Source organism: Amblyomma mixtum, chromosome 3 (genome assembly GCF_055824585.1).
Source record: "Amblyomma mixtum isolate Tamu chromosome 3, ASM5582458v1, whole genome shotgun sequence".
Lineage (NCBI taxonomy): Eukaryota > Metazoa > Arthropoda > Arachnida > Ixodida > Ixodidae > Amblyomma > Amblyomma mixtum.
In genome coordinates, this window is record NC_143014.1 from 246,927,573 (window position 1) to 246,950,824 (window position 23,252).

Sequence of the window (23,252 nt, forward strand, 5' to 3'; positions counted from 1 at the left end):
ATCGACTGAGAAGGACATGAAGACATTGGCGCCAGATCTGAACCCTGCAGACGACGATAACGACGGGCTAACGATTAGCCTCGTCGCCGAGGAAGAAAGGATGCGTGTCTGCTACACGGAACGTTAAAGCATATGGTTGTAGTAGTTGGCACTGGCTTTCTAAATACTCTACTACCGAAAGGGCAGAGTCAGACAGGAAACGAGAGGAGCAGCGGTTGTCTGGTCGTTTCATGTTCTGTTTGACTGTACCATTTCGCTCACTAATCATGAATTTAGGGTTCTGCAGCGAAGTGGAATATATTTTTGGCCTCATACACCCTCACATTTCTATTTTTTCGCTGCCGAAGTGTGAACAGAAGAATAGAAAGCTGTCATTTCAGAGCTCGAGACAGCTAACCGGCTATTCTCGTTCCCTTGCTTGTGTTGGGGGAGCACAGCAGTGCCCTTGATTGCACACAGTGAATTGTTCTGACTGGCTATTCTGCTGAATTCACAGGATAATCATTTTAAGCATTATTTCCGTAAACAGAGCTTGAATTACTTCTTTAGAAATAAGGTATTCTGAACAAAACTGGGTTAAATCGAGCGAGACACATCGAAAAGATCCAAATCCAAAGTTTACATTTTGATATCGACAGAATTGTTTGTATAATTTTTCATTCGGTGGCGGCGGAGAGTTCTTGGAACATACAAAGAATATCAAATAACAGCTTAGATAGCGCTACGGTTTGTACGGAAAAGAAACACTCGTGTTTTTCTAAGTTCCGGTTTGGGTATGAATTTGACTCGCTTAAATAAAAACGCCTAAAATATTATGAGAAGAAGAGAAGGTAGCCAATGCTGACAAGCAAATGGATGCGGCAAGGTCTATACAACAGATGTCTGGGGAGGGGGGGGGATTTCTAAAATGCGAAACTCATTTCGGACGGCAATATCCTGTGTTTATGTGCTCGGTGGAAAGGAATGCTGTGCTAACACCAGGACAGATGCGGAACCAGGCGAATTTTTGCAATGTATTCTGGAAACTTGCAACAAAGGAGAGACAAACACACACGACAGAACACTTGCGAGGCACCAGAGCGAGTGTTTATTGATATGTTTTATCCTGTTCCTGCATTGATTTCGTTGTTCAGCACTATCCTTCCTTTTTTGTCAGCGACGTTTCCTCTCTTAAAGGCTAAGCCTAACCTTTTTCATGAATATTAACCTCTATTGAAAGCCTTTCGCGGCGGCAGCCAGAGATGTCTCACGGGGAGGGTTGCAGTCGACAGGTCCGGCCGCTGCTGGAGTCTCCCTGTACTCAACTGATTGAAATCCGAGCAGCGCACCCACTTTTTTTTCGAACACTCTTGTTAACAGTCACTGGAGAGGCTCCTGTGCTTGGACGCGGAATCGCAATAAGGATAGCGCTGAATACGTCAAGTGATAAACGTTGCAGTGTTTGTGCCATTTCGGCGCACGAGACGCTATACGACCTGGCCATCAGACGGGTGGTTTACAATGCGGTCATACGTGTTTTTAGGCAAAATACTTGAGTTTTCTCGACGCTTCCTTGAAGGCTGTCGGTGTAGATAGATGCCGTAGAGCATGACTTCAGGCGCACGGCGAAAAGTGTCCTGCGAAGTAAGAAATCCAGTGGGACGGGCGCAATTGGAAGACAGTGGCGAAAGCATATATTCTTTGCTCCACACGCACGTCAAGAGGAAGCACGTCTGGGGACCAAGCAGAATGTCGTTTCTGTATCTAGACTGGCAGATCGCGACCACAAAATATAATTCCGCTAAAGTGCCCTTTTTAATTATTTTAAACTGCATGACAAGAAAAACCTGAGTACAAAAACTTTTGGACAATCTTGGTCAAATGCTCGCAGAGGCTTTGTGTCTCAGCCAAGCTAACGCAGAGTACTATGGGCGTAAAAATTTGAAGTAATGATTTAAGTACTCGGGTCTATTTATTTCATCCTTTCAATCTGAAAAATGCAGAAATAAGCCACACTTTTACAAGCCATTATTTACTAAACTTGACTCTCTGCTGTAGGCGAGAATGGGGCAAAGCGCGACATTTTGTTGCTTTGCGCCTCGAAACTTTTAAACATGCACTAAAATTACATTGATATTTCATTTTCACGACCCACGACACGTCCACAAACACTCAACTTAAGGCTGACAAAATTGATCGTTTCCGTGCTGAGAAAAGAGTTGCGAAGTGAGCCTTGGCAAACGAGACTGCAGCCGCAAAAGAAGCCATTTTCTGCAGGCTCCCCTTGTTCGGTACTGTGCAAGGCAACCGAAAAAATGACCCTGGACTACATAAGCGTTTGTTTATTACAATAAGTTATTCGTCTTAACATTTGAAACGTTTAGGAGGGTTTGCTCCTCGTGTTTTTAAAGTGAAATTTTCTTAGCAGCAGGCTTCAAGGGAGAGAAAAAGTGACGTCGTGGTTTTATGCGATGCCTAAATTGAAGATATTTGTTTTGTGCGTCGCTCAAAAACACTAACCTCTTTTCGTCAATCTCTATAGATTGTCCGAACGTAGAAAGCAAAAAAAAAAAACTGGTGATTGGCGCAAAGAAGACAAGAAAGAAGCTCTGGAGAGCATCAAGAAGTGCCGGCGCAACCAAGCCTTTTGGGGCCCTTAAAGACGCCCGGCACAAAACAGTAAAGAAAATGACGGTGTGTGAAAACCAGGAACTGCACAATTTTTCTTTGAAAACTAAGAGGTAGACTTTTTCCTGTTAGCAGTAATGGTTTTTTTTTCAAATACATTTTGACAATGCAGCAAGCTCTGTTCATTTCGACCTGCAATTACGTCGACAAGCTTCCCTTCCCTTTCTGCGATCGAATCAAATCGCACGTCCATTCGACGGAGACGAAGGGTGAGAGCCGCAGCTGCGACAGTGAAACAAAAAAAAAGTACCTAGGAAGGCAGGGAATTCAAAACGATTGCATAGACAGCCAATACGCAAACCCTGGCTTTTGAACTGCCTGTAGACTGTAGCGGGTCACGGAGCAAAGCAGTGCCGGTTTCTGCGAGGCTACAGTGTTTATCATGAGGATTTGGGGTCGAAAATATTGTTTATACACCCATGAAAGTATGTTTTGAGGAATACTTTGCAATATTGAGTAAAATAATCTTTAAGTAGCGCGTCTCATTCTTCCCCGCATGGTGGGGGAACATGAAGATGACAGATATCCTACAATACAGCATTTAAAATTTTCGAATATAAAATTTTACTGTGTCCTGCCTCAGCTGTCCTGCCCATATTTACTGATAGCGATGGCAGGGTGGCAGTGAACGCTTGTGGTATATTTGTTTGTCGCGGTTTGCGAAAGAGAAAAAGAAAGCGATGATTTAGAAATTTAGTCCGCGTTTTGACCCTCCCTCCCCTCTATGTGAGGTATGAATGCGCTCCTCACTAAATGTTATTCAATCTCCCGCCTGACTGCGGTGTTCAGACGAACATAGGATGACAAAAATGCACTGAATGCTGCTATTGGTAAAAGTGCGCATTCACCGAAAATAAAAGCACTTGTGGGAATGAGGTTCCAACGGCGAGATGGCGAAATCGTTCTGAGGTCTCGAACTGTTTCAGAATGTTTGTTCGCAGCACGAAGCCCTTTCACTTCGTGATAAGCACGGTTGCAGTAACCTCGCCACCATTTCTTGATTGCCCTCGCAGCAAGCCAATCAACGCCAAAATTTGGTTACGTATCCTCGAAAAATATGGCCACCACAAAACCTTGTGAGGATCAGAATAGTTCAAGAACCATGCATTTCTACCTGTCAATAGAGCGTAAGCTTGATGAAGGCAAGCGGCCCAACCAGAAACAGATGAGCGAGGACCAGTTGCAATTTCAAGCTGACTCGAGATTGTCTGTAGCGCAGTGACCGCTTTTGGTAACGCCTGTCGCTGAGGGCCAATACCACGGTCTTTCAACTCAGAGGGCACTTTTGTGCTCTGTGCACGCACAGCGACACGCGGGCGCTGTGTCCCCTACTGCATTTAGTAAAACGAGCTTCTGGGCAAGTTTGTTACTTTGCTTCCACATCACTGCAGCACAAAAAAAGACGAGCACAAATGAAGAAAACACCTACGACACGGACAAACACTATGAGTTGTGAGTGCAGCGTTTGTCCTTGTCGTAGGTGTTTTCTTCCTTTGTGCTCGTCTTTTTTATGCTCCAGTGATGTGGAAGTCCCCTATTGCAGCTTGTTTGGCTAACGTCGGGATGGCACAGGAAGTATGTCAGAACATGATGGGGAAGAAGGTTGTGATTGCGATTCCGACACCACCTTTAGTAACAAAATTTCCTGTGAGTATGCAAATGTAGCGCAGCACGGTGACAGCTCCTAAATAGAGACTTCCGCCGGCCGACAGCACCTTTTCCAGCTCGAACATGGAAAGACATAATGTAGGTCTGGTCGGGACGAGGGCAGAGAAGTTGACGGACAAAGCGTTGCCTGGTAACTTATCGCCCTGATGATGATGTTAACCAAATCGAACACCTCAAGGATGAAGGCAGCAGCGTTGGGACTTCCTTAAATGCGAAAGCACCACTTCACTAGCCATTCTGAAGAAGCCGATGGGTCCCTGAAGCCTCGACCTTAGACTTTTGACCTTCGAGTTCAAATGACTTTGGCTGAATTTGACTGTCGGTGACCTTGGGTGTGTCAGGGTAGGAGACAGGCGGGACCTAGTCTCAAAATGGAATTGGCCCGCCTCCAAAAATGGGGTTGCCCACCCCTGACATATGGGGCGCCCACCGGCAATCTGAAAATAGAGTTTACACACGTTCGGAACCGAGCTGAGGCACCCTCAAAATTCCCGGAAATTTCAAATTTGAGCTGACCGAATTTCAAAACCCTGCTGAGACAGCACAAAAATGGGGTTGCCCACATATGAAATTTGGGTGGCCCACCGGAAATCGGAGTACTGATTTGACCCACACTCGGAACCGGGCTGAGACATCCCTAAAATGTGCTTGGCCCGTCTCTGGAATTTGGGTGGCCCACCGGAAATGTGAAAATTGGGTTTAACCACGTTCGGTGTACCCACGATCTAAAATACCTCAAAATGCCATTTTGAGTTACATCTGAAAAGTTGCTAGAAAAAGAAGAGAAAAGGCAGATTTCTTTCCCCGGCTTTTTCTACAAAAAGGTGCAAACGTACGGAACTATAGAAAGGTACATGCCTACGAAGTGGGTTTTCTTTTTGTATATGAATTTTATTCTGTAACAAAAGCAAAAAAATTATGGCGTCAGAAAAAAATCGTCGAAACTGAGTATTTCCTACGAAGCCACAATTTTAGTGCAGTAAATATACGCCCAAGAGAGTGAAGGTTTGCGGCATGTGATTACTTTAATTATCATTAAGCTGATGTTTTTCTCCCGTGAGTTGTCAGGTGGCCGAGATACGAAGAGAAAGGCAAACAATTTTTCTATCTCTGCCCCCTGCATCTGTAGCGCCGGGCAGCAGATAATAAGCATTTAATGATTTAAACAGAAAATAGCCCTCTTGATACGACAGCGCCATCTGCGCTGACAAGAACCGCGCTCAAAGGTGAAAAATCCCGGAGGTTTTTCTCGCAGACATGGTGACATCGCGCTGCGCAGTCGTAGTCGCGGCAAGTACACGTGTGCATCGCTGTCGGGAATAGATCGGTTTCTGCCATCCGGTCTGTCACCAGAAGCTTTCCTTTGTGCGTCTTGCGCGCACGTTCGCCGCCGACCGTCCTGGTAGAAAACCGAGCCATGCGCTGAGCGCCGTTCGGCATCCGGTCTCACGCTGGCCGACTCACGCCACCGGCGCTGCTCCATTGTCGATGTTCGGTCTTGTTGAACTCTCAGTTCAATAATAATTGGCGAAAGTGGGTAGAAAGCTACAGCTGGCACTGCCTACGAGTGCAGCCTACCAAGTGCAGTCATGGCTGCAGCAGTTTCAATGGGACATCAAGTGGGATCGGGCGACTGCAAACCAAGAAACCGATGCATATCAAGGCTACGAAACGACAATGACAGACGCAGTACCAGCAGAAGAGTGCAGCCGGATGATTTTACCATGCGCGAATTGAACTGTTATCGTCACCAATACAAGTACTGATGGTCGCTGCAACACGATAAATGCCACAGAAACAACGCCTGGAAGCCTCGCATCTAATGCAAAGGCCATCGTTTAAAGATGGCGCAAAACTGAACTTCACCAATAATTTTCAAAAAGCCAGGTGATTTTATTAGTATTAAACAGAGAATCTTAATGTTTATCTTAATTAAGGGTATGAAAGGATATCACTTGCTGCTTAATAGCTTTGCAGTATATTTACTTCACCTCCCACTTGTCAGTCGCGCTGAATTTTGATTCTCCACACCTACGTCACTCTTAATTAGTTGAGAACTACATGTGTGCCTCAGCTTGCCGCCTATTGTAATGAAAATGAATGTAGCCAACGAGCCAGAATGTAGCCAACGAGCCGAAGCGGGGAGGCGGCAAGGACAAGCTGCCAGTGGAAACAAAAATTAAACGAAGGGCAAGCAATCGACATTTGTGGGTGTTACCTTGTGCCTGTCTTTCCCTGATTTCTTTACGACATTGCAAATGATTTGAAATCAACTTCACTTCATAAAAGACTATGTCTAATGCTAACAAACACGCGCATTTGTGGTTCAAAAGGGCACTCCAATTTCACAAATTTAAATCGAACTTACTTCCCACGCCCTCTTCAAACGACGGCGTTCATACTGCTAGGGTGAGTTTACGGGTGTTTTTTGCTTCCATGGCGGCATGGTTCAGAACTCATGAGCATGTGAATCGTTTCCAAAAAGAATAAATTCTTGACCCGCACTAATAAATTTGCTGGTTGCCAAGTTTTCGTCTAATACACTTGTCGGCTCTTATTTCTACTTTTTACCGTGTAATAATCCGTGTTTTATTCCTGCTTCGTTGCCTCGCCTAAACTGATTTCCCACTTGTAAATGAATGGTTCAAATTGGCAATCCGTTCCAAACGGTGCCAGTGGGCACCGGCTGCGCACATTTGGCTTCATTTGCACATGGCGCGTGCTGGGCCCTTTCTGCAGTTTAAGCGGATAGAATAAATTTTTGTTGTCGGGTTGGCAGGAACTTTTCAACTGAGAGTACAATCAAATAAGCCAGTACTGAAAGGTAGCAATCCACCAAAAAGCAGACTAGAGCGATGAGGCATTTGGGCGTCTGTGCAAGTTGCGATGCCATTTTACGCCCCCCCCCCCCCCCCCCAGCTGTAAATGAAGTGTCGTTGATAACGCATTTAACAACAGTCATGTTCTCAACCTTAAACAGTAGCAGTATAAAAATATATTTGAAGCCGCATGAGGCCCGCGAGCGAACTTTCCACAAAGCACATTTTTTTATCGCCAGAATAGTAAATCGCAACAGGCGACCAAAACACGAAAGTTAGATGCATGTCCAGGTAGCGCCAGTGTAGAAGGGGACAGATTATCCGCATCAGACCAATGATTATTCCATAAGTACCAAAGAAAAGTACACTCCTTTCTTTGCTCTAAATAGCTCTCCTCTGCGCGAATAATAACCAAGAAACCACTTAGACGTCCGAGGAGAAGTTATTGGAGATGCCTGCATGTCCTCATGTTGTGTATTTTTTGGCACGAAATCGCAACCGCTGGTCTGCGTACAAATGGTACAAGGCCACCCACAGATCTTAGCTCTATGAAACAACTTGAGGAGCTTACCTCGATGCCACTGAATGTGGTGTCGGCGCCTTGTCTCCCGGTTTGTGCACTGCTCATCCCTCTGGCTGCAATCCGCCTTGTGCGTCGGCATACGCCACGTCATGTTCACGCGGTCCTGAGAGCAAAAATATGCCGAGCAGCAGAGGCAGCAGTCAGCGCATATGGTGTGAAAGAAGACGCGCCGACGCCGATTCTCTTTTCTACCTCATTGCTGAGCGGCTCAGGTGTCTGCAAGGTCACTGGGTGACGCGCAACGATGGGTGTCAGGTGACGCTGTCTAACAACACAAAATCATCCGCCCTAGAGAAGCAGCAGAGTCGCAGGCCAGGCCTGTATAACGATCTTGCTATGGCAAGGACGTTCGGGCTTGTGATCAACGCAAATACGGAGCCCAACTCGTGTCACCATAAGCGTTATTCATAATCTGGAGCAGTATGCTTATCTGACGGTAAGCCTATTACTGACAATGAAAGGCTCCAGGTCAAATTGGTACATTTAACGCACAGAAAACGACTAATAAACTAGAATTTAGTTGCACCGTGCCTCCTATCTTCATTAAAAGAACACTTTTGAAAGCAGCCAGTTAAGGATCAGACATGTATCACACTATTAAATAATGAAGTAAGGAGGGAATTAAAGGTTGGAACCGCATAAGCGCACAATCCTCGCCAGAAGGGTCCTGCTTCTCGAAGAGCCACAAAGGGATTGCATTTTTTTGGGCAAGGTCAGGTGTTGGTAATGTGGCGAATTAGAGACTTTATTTGCCTCAGTTCCGGTTGTGTGTGGATCAGTGTACACAGGCTTATACAGTTCAAGGGCTAAATAGAGGTATTAAAAGATGCGGAGGGTACCTACAAGCTTTCAATAATCTAAGCTTCCGCGAGTTCGAACAAAAATTTGGTAAACCTATTAGCAGTTAACGCAAAAACACTATTCATAATAACGGAGTAATTACACAATAGCATCCTCTCAAGAGCGGTTACAATGCAACACAGGAAATCTGTACAGCTTCCTCAGAAACCTCGTAGTTGAAAAAAAAGAAACTCCGCTACTACTCCCTTATTTCTTTCTTACTAATCTACACTACCCTGGGAAATTCCCTTAAACATTGGAGCTAGGAGACTGCATGTTAGCGCTGTATAGCATAAGGGGCACTATAAGACGAAAAGCTGGTAGGTTGTGTATATAGGCCTGCACCTGAATTCACCATTTCGGAAACCTCATCACTCAAATAGTAGGGCTACCTCTAATCCGCGGATTTTATCCACGTCATTTACTAACATGTACTGAAGATATTTTCATAAGTATTTTAATCTGTAAGCGGAAACAGCGTAATGTAGAGCAAGGGACAGAATTCGTCAGAGGTGGAAATTTCTTCCGAGTGCTTGAAAGTAAAGTCGAGAAGACAACAGAGGTGCGCAGATATTTCTGTAGATATACAGGACAGCGACGGAGGAGACATCATATTAGAGAAAGAAACTGACACCCTGTGTACGAATACTGTATGATCTCAAGCGCGCCGAAACAAAAGAAGTGTGATAAAACCATACTATTTCATTAGAAGGGTGGCACTTAAAGAATAAAGAAATAGCATTGACCGCTTAGATTATTGCACCTTCCTAACAAGATATGCGTGAAGGTAAAAGCTGAAAGAATCAGAGGAGCCTTAGTCTTCAATCAACCAGAACAGCTGCAATTTTAAAAAAAGGCACTTCATAATCGATCATTTTCGTGCCATCGATGAATTGATCAGAAATTATCAGAATATAAACCGTCCTCTAACATAGCTTTCATAGATTGCATAAATCACTGTAGCCTGCCTGCTCGTTATATATAAACGTGAAATGGACTGGAGGAGATTCGTAGGCTGCTAGGTGATGGAGGCTGGCCACCAGCACTGGCCACGAACTTGAATTCTAGAACATCCCCTGGCTGCTTTAGCGACTCCACGAGCTTCCGCATCTTTTCTTAGCTGGACAGTATGCTCGGTTTCCTTCACCGCTTTGGAGCTTGACGTGCAGCTGCGTGGAGGCAATCGCTTTTCTTTTTAGTTTTTGGCAACGCTGTACCCCATGTCTCGCTGCTGTCGCTGTTTGACTCACTGTAGAAAATATGCGCTTCTGAGAACAAACGGTTGCAAGTTGAAAAAGGCCAAAATTTAGAATACATATAGCGAGCTGGAATTATTTAGAACACTCAGCGACAGTGACTGCGGAGATGACCAAGTGGTCAAATGTGGCGGCAGAACAAAGCTTCCTTTCTTGCACCGAACTTGATTCGAGGGCCTACTCAGGAATAAGGTACGATAAATTCTACCCTGAAAGCGGTTATACGGAGCCCTTCCCCGGAAAATAAGCAGCTTAACTTCAACTGACCAGATGCAAGTGGTCCTAAGACCGAAATGAGGTCACGGGTCATCGACCAGCGCCAGCAAGTTGCCTATTGAGATCAATGTGCCGGCTAAGTTACCACAAAGTCTAAAGGTTTTAGCGATTAGCGAAATACAGGCAGCAATACAGCGACGGCACTGCCATGCCCAACCATTCTGGACAAAATTATTTTTGAACGAGAAAGAGTTTTGTGATAAATTTTTTTTATACATCGAAAGAGTTCACTATAACACTCAATATATCCGCAGATCTCCCATCGGCAAGGTTGCATTTGTTTGCTACTATCGTCTTTGGTACCGGGAGAAGCGTTCCCCATTGGTTTTCTATGGCAGTCTTAACTGCCGGATGCGAGCGATTATAAAACTTCAAGAGAAGGATTTTGCGACACATCGGAAAAATGGACCATGACCTTGAATATTTCTATAACACTGCCTTACAATTTTGCAATATTCAAAATTTTTGCGCAAGAATGTTGGACACGGAGAGGTCTCAGTAAGTTTAGCACGTTTTACAGAAGATCGTAAACACTTGGAAAATTTCTTTCTGGTGTATAGCATACTGAAGGAAAGCTTGAGAACGTTTCTAGTAAGTTCTTCATGTCTTGCTTGAGGTTCGCCGTGACTTCGGGGCGATGTCCGCCTTAGGTTTATTTTTATGAATGGTAGCTGAACATGAAACATTTCCTGCTTCACAGCATTTGATTCAGTAGGAACATTGGTAATCACGCGCGCATTGTGCTTTCATGGTGTAGAAGAGACGCGTAATGGGGCCAGCAAATATATGCGCTGTAATGCAGTTACTGGTGTCTCCCTAGGTATCTAAATGACTGCACAGAACGATCGTAGTTCTGCACAGGAAAAGTTATTAAATACAAGTCAGGAAGGGTGACGCATTCTCGCCACTGCTATTAATCGCGTGCTTCCAAGTGGTATTCAGATCTGTTGGAGTGAGAAAATTTGGGGCGCAAGTGACGGGTGAAAACCTGAGTAACATATGAGTCAGTGATGCCATTGTGCTCCTTAGAAAGTTAGGGAGAGAATTAAAGGCCATCAAGAATTGCAACTTGACGTGCTATCGATGATGCAGATAAATTTTGACGCAGATCTTCGCATTTAAGGATGCGAAGACACTTCTGTGTGTAGTTTCAGCCCGACGTTGCAGAAATTGCCTCCTGTTAGTTTCGTCAGGATATCGTCATCCTGTTTTTTTCTGCGTTAATTTTGCAGTCATTTTATTTGCTTCTTCAAAAGATCACCAGTCGTTGTTCCTGTTACCGCCAGTGAGGGCACCACGATTTCCAAGCCCCGCCGCGCTTCCGGGAAGTGATACACGGCTTTGTGAATGAAAAACTGCCATTGAATTTCTCAAGTTCTTACCTGCCGTTATGCATGGCATGTATCGATATCCACCCTGAAAGGCAATCCATAGTTTGCCTCTTTAAAGACAGCCCTGAAGGAGAATTGTCACTGCGGACTAAACGCCACCGCACTGATTACGCCGCGAACATGCGTTCTCTTTTCGAGCATTCCATGGTTGCCCTTCTTGACACTTTAGGAAAAGTAAAGGGAGATCAACGAGTCATTTGGGGCGCAGCGGATTTGAAAATAAAGATTGCTGATATGGCTCTTGGTTCAGGTTGATTACGAGAGAGACAAAGCGTAAATAAAATTATATTAAATAAGTTCAGATGAAGCCCTCTAAACGTACTGACCGGCAAAGTCGTTGCTAGGTAAACTAAATACAGCAGCTCTCCAGCTGTGTTGATGCAGGGACAAATGATGTAGAAACATAGCTGGCGTTCATACTACTGCCCCTAAACCACCTATAATTCTGTGTTTAATTCCAGCGCCTGCAACAATCAATTGTTGAATTAAAAAAAATTCGATGATTCATACAGTCTTTACTTTACGGGTGCTGTCTCACTCAATGTGAGACAATAAATGCCTTCGAAAGTATATGCTTTACAGCGGGGCTTGATTGTTTCACCTAAAAAATTCAGATATGCATTGAATGTGACGCTGACAAAGGAGAGCTACGCGCGGGTGGTGTTTCTGATTTCGAGCCGTTTTAGGAATTCAACTAAAATTTTCAGGAGATCTTTGACTGAGGCAGGCTAAACAATTCAAAGTTTGTCATCGGTCTGGTGAAAAATAATTTCGGATTAACAAATTCGGTTCATAGAGTTGTGTGGTTCCCTCGTAGACGGCAGTCCTTTCTCTCATTTTTGTCATTTCCTAGATTGCGCGCTCTATGCAGATTATCTAGTGCTGGTCACGTTGCATTAACCTGCGCCGTAAAACCTCTCATTTTTTCTGAAAAAAAAAAATGCGATGTGTTCTACCACAACCTGGGCTTAACCGTTTCTTCAACCGGTTTGCAACTTATCCTTCGAAACATTCTAGTTCGAGTTTGGTTCCAAGATAGCGAAAAACAAAAGAATCTGTTCAGTATTGATTGCATGAGAAAATGCGCGTTTAGTTCCGGTTTCGGGCTCAAGTTTGGTCCCGGTTCGACACCCTGTTCGCATGCAATGCAGGTTTTTGGGCTGGATTTAAGTTATTACTTTTTAACCCTTGGTGCTAGATTGTCGAATCTTCTTCACCTGGAGCCTTGAGCGGGCCAGCCACAAAGCTGTGACCTATCGTGGCAAGGCCACAGGAGAGACACATATTTATCACGGTGCCCTCCGCCTCACGAAAAGCACGCGAAGCAGATGTGGACCTTCCTTTAGAGACGACGTATAAGAAATTTCGCTTGCTGAAGCCGAACACCCAATCCGCGAAAGAAAGCGCCTTGGTAAGGTGCATGGTTGAGTATTAGCCAGGCTAGTCTGATGGTCTGAGGTGGCTGTAAAGGCACGGTTAGCGAGTGGTTTCGAATGAAAGAAAAAAAATGCTGCATGAAGCATTTCTTAAACAATGTGTCGCTCCAGCCCGATTGTTAAAATATTGACCTTTGAAAAAATTGCCCGTTCAAAATTGGAAATGCCAGCGGGAAAAAAAGATCCGGAATTCCACCAGACCGAGAGGCGGCTTCTTCTGATGATGGGGCAAGGGGGCAAAAAGGAAGGTTTAGTATTGAGATCGCTTCACGCTGGGGACGAATAACCGACATGTAGCGAGGGGTTGAACGCTTCGCAATCAGTCTCGTGTCCCTTCCCAACAGGCATCAAGCGTTGTTGAAGCGTTGTTTCGATACAGTATACGACGGATGGCTTCTTGCTATGCCTACGCATCATTTTATATGCACTGCCAGCCTCTGATTGGCGCGTCTTCTCGGGCAGCAACATGCCGAGGCTGAGCGGCCGCCAATAGGATAGCGGCTGCAATCCTCCATCTAGAGACCGGACGACTACGAATCATGTCCGCGCGGCGTACCTATGCCTCGGTTTGCTCTAATCAAGCGGTAAACAATATGCTACTATGCTACAGCAAGTTTAACCAGCGCAGCTTTCTTGGTTACTAAAAAGGGCTGAGGGTGCGAAGTAACGTCGAATGGCCGCTTTCGCCGATGTTGTGCCTTTTAATTGTTGGTAAAGAATACTTAGTTCCATATTTTTTCTTCACACACTTTCTGTTCGCACAAACAAAAAGTGACAACAGACAAAGAGAGCAGCGTTTTTGCGCAGCCATTTTCTGTGAAATATTACAAAAATACCCGATGTGCACGCAGCCTCTCTCCTATTACTTTCATTCAGCTCAATTTGACTGAAATTTCTCTTTGCAGATGAATAACCAGTGATAAGCGAAATCCTTATTCAGTTCTTTCGTGACAATAAAAAAATATAGGCCTAGCATTTGCGATTAATGCTAAAGCTCGACCCGTCCTTCCCGTTGTTCTCCGGCAAGGTTAGCTCTGTGCTGTCACGAGTAAGGGCGATGAGCGGTGCTCCTTCTGTGTGGCGTATTGGTACTGTGATATTAAGAGCGACGAAATGCTTTCTAATAATATTTTTTTCTAACTGCAGAAACGCGCCTCGACAGCCTGACAACGCCATCTATTGAGAGAAGCAGCGCTCAGCAACGGAAAAACCCCCAGAAAGGCGGTTGTCGCAGCCTTAGCGACAGCGCGCTTGTCGACAGCGACTGCCGACTACATGAATAGATTGTTCTCTGCGACAGGTCACCTTCTACCATCCGGCCTGTCATATGACCACTTCCTTCACGCGCCGAGCGCGTACATGTGCCGCACGTCATCCGAGAGCGAACCGAGCCATAGGTACGCCGCGCGGACGTCATCCGTAGTCATCCGGTCTCTCGATGGAGGATTCCAGCCGTTCTCCTATTGGCTGCCGATCAGCGTCTGCATGTTGCTGCCCGAGAAGACACGCCACTCAGAGGCTTGCAACACAAGGAGAGTGAAGCGCAGGCGTAGCAAGAAGCCACGCGTGGTATGCTCTATCGCACCAACGCGACGACAACGCTTGGTGCCCGTTGGGAAGGGACGCGAAACACATGAGAAGCATTCAAATGCTCGCTACACGTCGGCTATTCGCCACCAGCGCGAAGGGATCTCAATACTAAACCTTCCTTTTTGCCCCTATGCCCCATCATCAGATGAAGGTGCCTCTCGGTCTGATGGAATTACCCTATCTTTTTTCACACTGGCTTTTCCAATATTTAAAGGGGAAATTTTTTAAAGGTCGAGAATTTTTTAACAATCCGGTGGCCCCGAAACATTATGCAAGAAACGCTGTATACAGCATTTTTTTCCTTTTATCCGAAATCGCTCGAGAGACAGTCAGTCTCGCCAGGCTACAGCACCGTGGACCCCTACAAGGCATTTTCTTTCACGGATTGGGCGTTGGGTTTTCGTCAGCCATATTTCTTATACGTCCTCTCTAAAGGAAGGTCCACATCTACTTCGCGTCCAGCTCTGGAAAGCTGCATTGTATGCGAACAAGGTGTCGAACCGGTACCAATCTTGAGCCCGAAACCGGAACTAAACGCGAATTTTTGCCGGCAACTAATACTAAAGTAAACTCTATGTTTTTCTCCATTTTGGAACCAAACCCGAACTAGAACAATTCGAAGGATCCGCTCCAAACCGGTTCAGGACACGGTTCTGCCCAAGTTTTGGTACAACACATCGCATTTTTTTTTTCAGAAGAAATAACAGACTGAAAAGTGAATATTTGCTGCAAAGCCATATATCTAGTGCAGCAAAAAAAAAGGCGAACTGAGGAATGAAATATGCCAAAATCCGTATGACCTACATTGCTGAGAACACGGGCCAAAATTTATCGAAAAATGGATGGGAAGTGTAGGCGTAATTTGCGTACTTAAGGAAAATCTGGTGGGCAAATATAATGCCGAACGCCGAAGTACGGGGCGCATCAGCCCAAGTGGCGATTTGCGGTATCAAACTCCAGTAATTATCATTTAGCTGAGCTTTACTCCCGTGAGTACTCAGGTGGCCGAGATATGAAGACAAAGGCGAATACTTTTTATATCTCTGTCGCCTGATGCGCATCATGGTGTATCTCGAGCGCCGGGCAGCACATAAGCATGTGATCAATGAATAAGAAAATCGCCTTCACGATACGAAAGCGCCATCTGTGCTGACAAGAACCGCGCTCAAATGTGGAAAATCTCTAGGTACTGTTCTCGCAGACGTGGCGACAGCGTGCTGCGCAGTCGCAGTCACGGACAGTGCACGTGTGCATCGCTGTCTGGAAGAGATCGGTTTCTGCCATCCGGTCTGTCACCAGAAGCTTTCCGTCGCGCGTTCTTGAGCGCACGTTCGCCGCCGACCGTCCTGGTAGAAAACCGGGCCAGGCGCTGCGTGCAGTTCGTCATCCCGTCCCACGGTGGCCGACTCACGCCACCGGCGCTGCTCTGGGCTCCCATTGGCTGCCGACCTGCCTCGACGTGTTGCTGCCCCAGCCGGGGAACCAATGAGCGGGTCGTACACAAGAACAAATAAAGAACTGGTGTATGCTGGCGATGAAATGAAACTCTTGTTCCTTTTCGATGATCAGCTTGAATATTTTAGGGATGCCGAGGTATCATTTTTTTCCAAATCTGCGTTAAGCAGAACTTACACGGCCTTTGCGGAGCAAGGATTATTCGAGTGCTTAGCGATATGCGGATGCTGGTGGACCTTTGTGGAAGTAAGATCCCACTATGAACGAGTTACTAAAGAACTGGACATAGTTCACGCCAGCAGAAAGTTTTTTTTTAATACTATAGCGTACTTGCTTGATGGCATTGGTTATATCGTAGTCGCGTCCTGCATGATGCATGAAGTAAGACAGAACGTGTTCTATGTTGTACATTGACTGAACCCGGACGCCCGTACCTCGGCGTATGTCTAAGTGGCGTCTCTAAACCCGTTGCCTGCAATGCGTAGGGATCCACGTTCTGCTCGCTAAGCTGCCAGGTATGCTGCCGCTGTTAGTGTACGTCTTCGAGCGCCACTGATGCTGAGGAGAGCAGCGCTCAAAGACGGAATATCCCCATAAGGGCAATTCTTGAGGCCATAGCAGCAGCGCGTACTGGGGCAGACTCATAGGTAGCGTGCGAGGCGATTGGTTTCTTGGAGCGTTCGCATTCTGCCATCCGGGCTGGCACCAGACGCTTTAAGTCGCGCGTCTTTCGCACATGCGTTCGTTGCCGACCGCGTTGGAAAAAACCGAGTTACGCGAGGAGCCCAGGCCGCCATCCGTTGTGAGTGTTGTCAACGTGTGCCACCTTTTTTCCACTGCGTCCCATTGGCTGCCGCGTAATGTCGACGTGTTGCTGTCCGAGGCGAAGCACCAATCCGAGGCTCGCGACTAGAAGGGATTGAAGTGCAGAGGTAGGGAGAAGATATTAGTGAGTCTCCGGAAGGTCTATACCGGACAACCTCCTCACTTGGCCACTGCGAATGGGCAGCAGGCATCCGGTTGGTATGCTATACGTTCACGCGAGTATGTCGCCGCTGCGTACGCGTAGGGTAGAACTCTACAATTCCAGAGTACTGCTTATGGGTAGGAAAACTCCGTGAGTAAAACAAAAAAGAACGATTCGTTGAAAGAATCTCTTTCAACTTCCCGTACACTGAGCTTCAGCTATGCTAGGTTACATTAAATGTTTAACCGGGTTCTTCCCCGGCCAACAATTATGTTATTAAATTAGGATCTGCGGTGATTTAATTTCGAGACACTGGAAACAAGCAGAAGTACACTTGTGCCGAGAGTGGGGTCTTACCGAAGCCGGTGCGCATGCAGTGCGCAGCGGAACCCCAAAATTGACGACGGGGAAGCTGAGAGTAGAACTTGAATGACTTGTTAGCTGTATTACAGTTGGTCTCAAAGCTAGAGAGCTCGAAAGTGCCTGATAGAATCTGGAGGGCGTAGCCCAACAACGTGTTGTAACCTGTTTTGACTACTCGGAAGTCATTAGCCTCGTCGGCTTCCAGCGTTCAAGAGCGGGACGACACGGAATTCACCCTTGGGCCGAGCGCAGCGCACAAACGCATGTTTGGCTTTTGGAGGCGCACAGTAAGAGCGCGGACACAGCGAGTATGTGATCGGACGCCAAACTAAATAATTCAACTTTAGTCAGGATGATGGACTAATGAAATGCGTGCTTTCCTGCCATTTAGTAGGTCCGCCTTTTCACGGTACTGCTGGAAGATGACGTTGTGGAAGGGTTTGGCTGGGGCGTTCAGAGAGAGAGCGCATGAGGGTTCAGTTTGAATTTTTGTCTTTGGCAACGCGCATTGCTGAACTATTTGCAGATGCGGTCGTAGTAGGCCCTTAACATTTGGAACGTTTAAAGGTAGCTGGGGCCTCTGGATGTCATGGATAGGATTATATTCAGAATGGCAACAACTCGGGCCGATATGATACCGTCCACGCCGATGACAGCTGCGACGTGCTGGCACAAAATTTTAATGTAGAGCCTCCCCGCTACAATACGATCATGTCATGCCTTTGGCGGGCGATTTTGCTCTGGTTGGGGCAGATTATGACGTCACATGCAACTGTGTCACGAGACGATCGCTGTCGCACTCCCCCTGTCGTCGTGCCCGCGCATCAGCCGCCGACATTGGCGAGATATCCGAGTCTCGGCGGAGACGCGTCATCGTCCTCCCCCACACCCGGCCACGCTTTCCGACTCACCGTCGCGGCCTTTCTTTCGTTCCCGGGAAAGTCTGAACACTGCGCGGAGCAAACCGACGCACCAGGGGGATCCCAACCAGAGGGACGCTCAGCGCGCAAACCGGCCGACAAGGCGCCGACATCACGTATCCGATGTCCTAAAGGAAAGCACTGTGGGGGACGTTTTTTCACGAAAATGAACATATCGATGACCGACCCTTCTTGCGGTGACTCTATTTTAAATGCTCGGCCAAATTTAGACGCTTATACGCATAGTACCCCCTCACCACAGTCGCACGGCACTGTTCCGACGTGTGTGCTCGTCGGTTATCCCCGTCGCAAGCCTAACTGTGGCTACTTCAGCTAGTTATTCTTTTGTGGGAATTTGTGCAACTGGACAACCAAAATGCCAAACACGACCTACTTCGAGAACATTCACCTCATACTGCGTCAAGTATTCATAGGTGCATTATTGAATGAGATATCAACGTCTGCTCAGGCTCAATCATTCTCTCTACGGACGACAACATTGGGTGCTGAAGTGAGAACCAATATCTGCTTTCACAGACCATCCGTCTTTGATCAGGCGTCCTGCTCTGAGGTCATGCGACTTCCTGTCTGAAATTGGTTGATGGGGTGGATGAAAGCCCCCGGAGCCTTACTATGTGTCTTGTCTCTTTCTTGTTCTGTGTCTGTTTGCGCTGTTGAAGCACCATTATGAATCTTTACAACCATTGTGAAGTTTACTACTCACAGCTGGCATCGTGATTCGAACCGATGCCCTTCGAGTCAATCGCCTGTTAGTACGAGTCACTGAGAGGTCAGTGCTGTGTTATATAACGCAAGCAGTGCCTCCCCTCTTGTCTCGCAATCGGTTTAAGCTCAGTGGATCCCACGCGACCTTTTCGGTCCACATACGGAGGAAGATTTAGCGGCTCGGCATTCAGCGAGTCCTGAACCTGAATGATGCTGCAATTCCTTCTCATAAGAAAGTAACACCCCCAAAGTGACACACGTGCACTTGTTCCTCCATAAACACGGCAGCAGCCAAATTGCAGTAACACAGTTACATTAATTCAGTAATTTTTCCCCTATATTGTATTCTTACGTATACTGCCCATTAATTTATTAAAGGAATGAATCAGTTTGGAGGAGTACATTCCACCAAAAGGCATTAATTCTTAAATATCTTTTATTGAAATCAACATCGGCCTTTATGTGATAAAACTATGCTATTTTTCTCTATCTGGTTAAGTTGTATCATACTAAAATAGTTCGTTTTGCAAGGAATGTATAGTAATTCATAAATAAAAATGCTCGCTGCAGCGTACGAGCCACGCCATAAAAAGGTGTAGAGGCATCATGGAGTCAAATCAAACCTGGACGGAGCCGAGGACCGGAATTTAAACAGAGCCCAAGGACTCTGCGCCTGAAATTTGTTGAATTTATTTTGATCAAAGTGAATTCAATGTATCGCAGATCATTGAAGGCTCGAAGGCGTTATGGATATGTGTGCTAGTTACAAATAAAAAAAACGCAATTTGGGAAAAATGCGATGCGAAAAAGTACGGCAGAATTGTGTATTATGCCGTGCTAAGAGAAGGTGCAATTACTTTTTTAAACATGTTTCGGTCGACTATTTCCCAAAGTGACCCCGGCATTGCATTTGCTTATTAGTGATCTTTGGACTGAATAAGTAAAAGACTGGAGAGCGGCAGTTAGAGACTGCTATGATTAGTAGTAGGCATATGCATCTTTTTAGAAAGGAGTTTCTTCAAAGGTTAGTAGCGATGGCTTCTATTATATGTCAGGTGTATGCTCCTTGGTTTGTTACGAAAATAAAATTTACGTTTCCATGTTTCATTCTGCAACACTCCTGGACAAGCGGGAGTAGTCACGGAAATGAAATTATTGAGAAATAAGTGTATTTAAAAATAAAAATTTCTGTTTATTAGATTTTCTCCACTTCTTCACTTCTCCAGTTAGGCTTCCTCACGTTAAGTTTTCTCCACTACATTATGCCTTATGAATCGTCTAGATTCAACAGTTACAATTATCGAATATTTTCTTCTTGAATGAGCCAAGTTGAGAAAACCGAAACAAAGTCCAGTTATGCTTTAATGGAAAGCACATCCATAGTCCTTTTGTGTAAAAACCATTGGAAAAATAAGGTATTTGTTTGGGCTAGCCGGTACATTGTTAAAACTGAAGGCACAGCGCGCGAAAGACAGGACTAAGGTAGGGACAAACACAGCGCTGACTTGCGACTAAAATGCTTTATTGCTCGCACGCAATAAATAGGCAATAAATAGGCACGCAATAAATTGCGTCAGCAAGCCTTCCGTCACGCTAACACAAAAAGAAATTGACTATCTTAGCAGTTAAGTACGATAGTGTAGGGTGCGTTTGTGTGCTTTTGTTTGTTGTGTTTCTTGACAATCATCACTGATGCTGTATCTGTTGATTGCGCTACTTTTTCGCCTATTTATTGCGTGCGAGCAATAAAGCATTTTAGTCGCAAGTCAGCGCTGTGTTTGTCCCTACCTTAGTCCTGTCTTTCGCGCGCTGTGCCTTCAGTTTTAACATTGGAACAAAATGGGCCCGCAAGAACTAACGTGTGCGCAAATCCTATGTCAAATAAAACATGAGCGAAATCCTGCTGATGTTTGGATCAAAATGATCAAAATTTACTCGTCAGAGCCTTTTTTGTTAGCTTTCGCCAAACAGCTTAGACTGTTTTGAGCGTGGTTTCATTTATTCCGTCTTCAGCGCTACTTTCTGATCGACTGCGAAGGACACGTAGACATTGGCGGGAGATCTGAGCCCTGCAGACGACGATAACGATGGGTGAACGATTAGCCTCTTCGCCGTAGGACGGATGAGTGTCTGCTACACGGAACGTTAAAGCATTTAGTTGTACTAGTTGGTACTGGCTTTCTAAATTCAGTACTAGCGAAATAGCAGTGTCAGACAGGAAACGAGAGGAGCAGCGGTTGTCTGGTCGTTTCGTGTTCTGTTTGACTGTACCATTTCACTCACTAATTATGAATTTAGGATTCTGCAGCGAAGTGGAATATATTTTTGGCCTCATACATCCTCACATTTCTATTTTTTCGCTGCCGAAGTGTGAACAGAAGGATAGAAAGCTGTCATGTCAGAGCTCGTGACAGCTGGCTGGCTGTTCTCGTTCACTTGCTTGTGTTGGTGGAGCACAGCAGTTGCCCTTGATTGCACACGATGAATTGTTATGACTTGCTATTCTGCTGAATTCACAGGATATTCATTTTAAGCATCATTTTCGTAAACAGAGCTTGAATTACTTCCGTAGAATTAAGGTATTCTGAACAAAACTGGGTTAAATCGAGCGAGACACATCGAAAAGATCCAAATCCAAAGTTTACGCGCTGATATGGAATAAATTGTTTGCATAATTTTTCATTCCGCGGCGGCGGAGAGTTCTTCGAACCTACAAAGCGTATCAAGTAACAGCCTGGATGGCGCCACGGTTTGTACGGAAAAGAAACTTTCGCATTTTTCTCAGTTCCTGTTTTGGTATGGATTTGATTTGCTTAAAAATAGCGCCTATAATATTATGAGAAGAAGAGAAGGTTGCAATTGCTGACGAGCAAGTGCTGTCGAGCAAATGCTGCAAATGCAAATGCTGACGAGCGGCAAGGCCTATACAACAAGGCCTATACAAGGTAGGGGAATTCAGAATGTCGCTGCAGAACAGATTTTCCGCTTTAACTTAAGAAGACAACCGTAGTGTTGAAACAATGAATGATAATCTCACAGGTATCGTCACAGAGTGCGCCGCAGAAGTAGGTGGTAGGATGGCTCGACAGGATACCACCAAGCTATCTCAGGAGACTAAAGATCTGATTAAGAAACGCCAAAGCATAAGGACGTGCAACTCCGCAGACAGGATAGAACTAGCAGAGCTATCGAAGTTAATAAATAAGCGCAAGGCAGCCGACATAAGGAAGTTTAACATGGAGAAAATCGAGCATGCTCTAAGGAACGGAGGCAGCCTAAAATCAGTGAGCAGAAAACTGGGGATAGGTAAAAACCAGATGTATGTGCTAAAAGACAAAGAGGGCAATGTCATTAGCACAATGGATAAGTTAAATTAGCCGAAGAGTTGTTCACGAATCTACACAGTAGCGAATGTAATCATCAAGTTACGAAGGGAGGCAGTCGAGCACAGCAATGGGATATCCCGCCAGTAACGAAGGAGGAAGTAAAGAAAGTCTTAGGAGCAATGCAAAGGGGGAAACCAGCAGGTGAGGATCAGGTAACAGCAGATTTGTTGACGGAGGAGAGATTGTGCTAGAAAAACTAGCCACCCTGTATACGCAATGCCTTGTGACCTCGAGAGTACGAGAAGCTTGGAAGAACGGTAACATTATCTTAATTCATACGAAAGGAGACGTCAATGACTTGAAGAATTACAGACCGATCAGCTCTTTGTCCGTTGCCTACAAGGTATTTACTAAGGTAATCGCTAATAGAGTCAAGACAACCTTGGACTTCAGTCAACCAAATGATCAGGCAGGCTTTCGTAAAGGGTACTCGACAATCAATCAGGTGATAGAGAAATGCGCAGAATATAACCAACCCCTATATACAGCCTTCATTGATTGCGAGAAAGCATTTCACTCAGTGGAAACCTCAGTTGTCATGAAGGCATTGCGGAATCAGGGTGTGGAAGAGTGTTATGTGAAAATATTGGAAGATATTTATAACGACTGCACAGCTACTATAGTTCGCCATAAAGTCAGCAATAAAATTCCAATAGGGAAATGTGTCAGGCAGGGAGGCACGATCTCACCAATGCTCTTCACTGCCTGCTTACAGGAGGTATTCTGGGGCCTGAAATGGGAAGAGTTGGGGATAAGAGTTAACCCTTTGTATCCCAGGTGCCACAAACGTGGCAGTTGTGTTTTAATTTTCTTAACAAACAAAATATGCTCTAAGAATCCCGTGTTCCCTGCTGCCACGTTTGTGGCAGCTGGTGCTTGCACTTGTTGTCAGTAGATGGCGCCACAGGT

At 45.6% G+C, this 23,252-nt stretch overlaps 1 protein-coding gene across 1 annotated transcript in view; it reads right to left on the reverse strand.

Annotated features, from left to right (window-relative positions):
• Window positions 1-23,252, reverse strand: part of LOC149354268 (uncharacterized) — a 214,207-nt gene that overhangs the window by 82,446 nt on the left and 108,509 nt on the right. The window contains exon 4 of the mRNA XM_089583249.1: window positions 7,726-7,840. The gene's annotated coding sequence lies outside the window, so the exon portion shown is untranslated. The remainder of the gene's footprint in view (window positions 1-7,725; window positions 7,841-23,252) is intronic.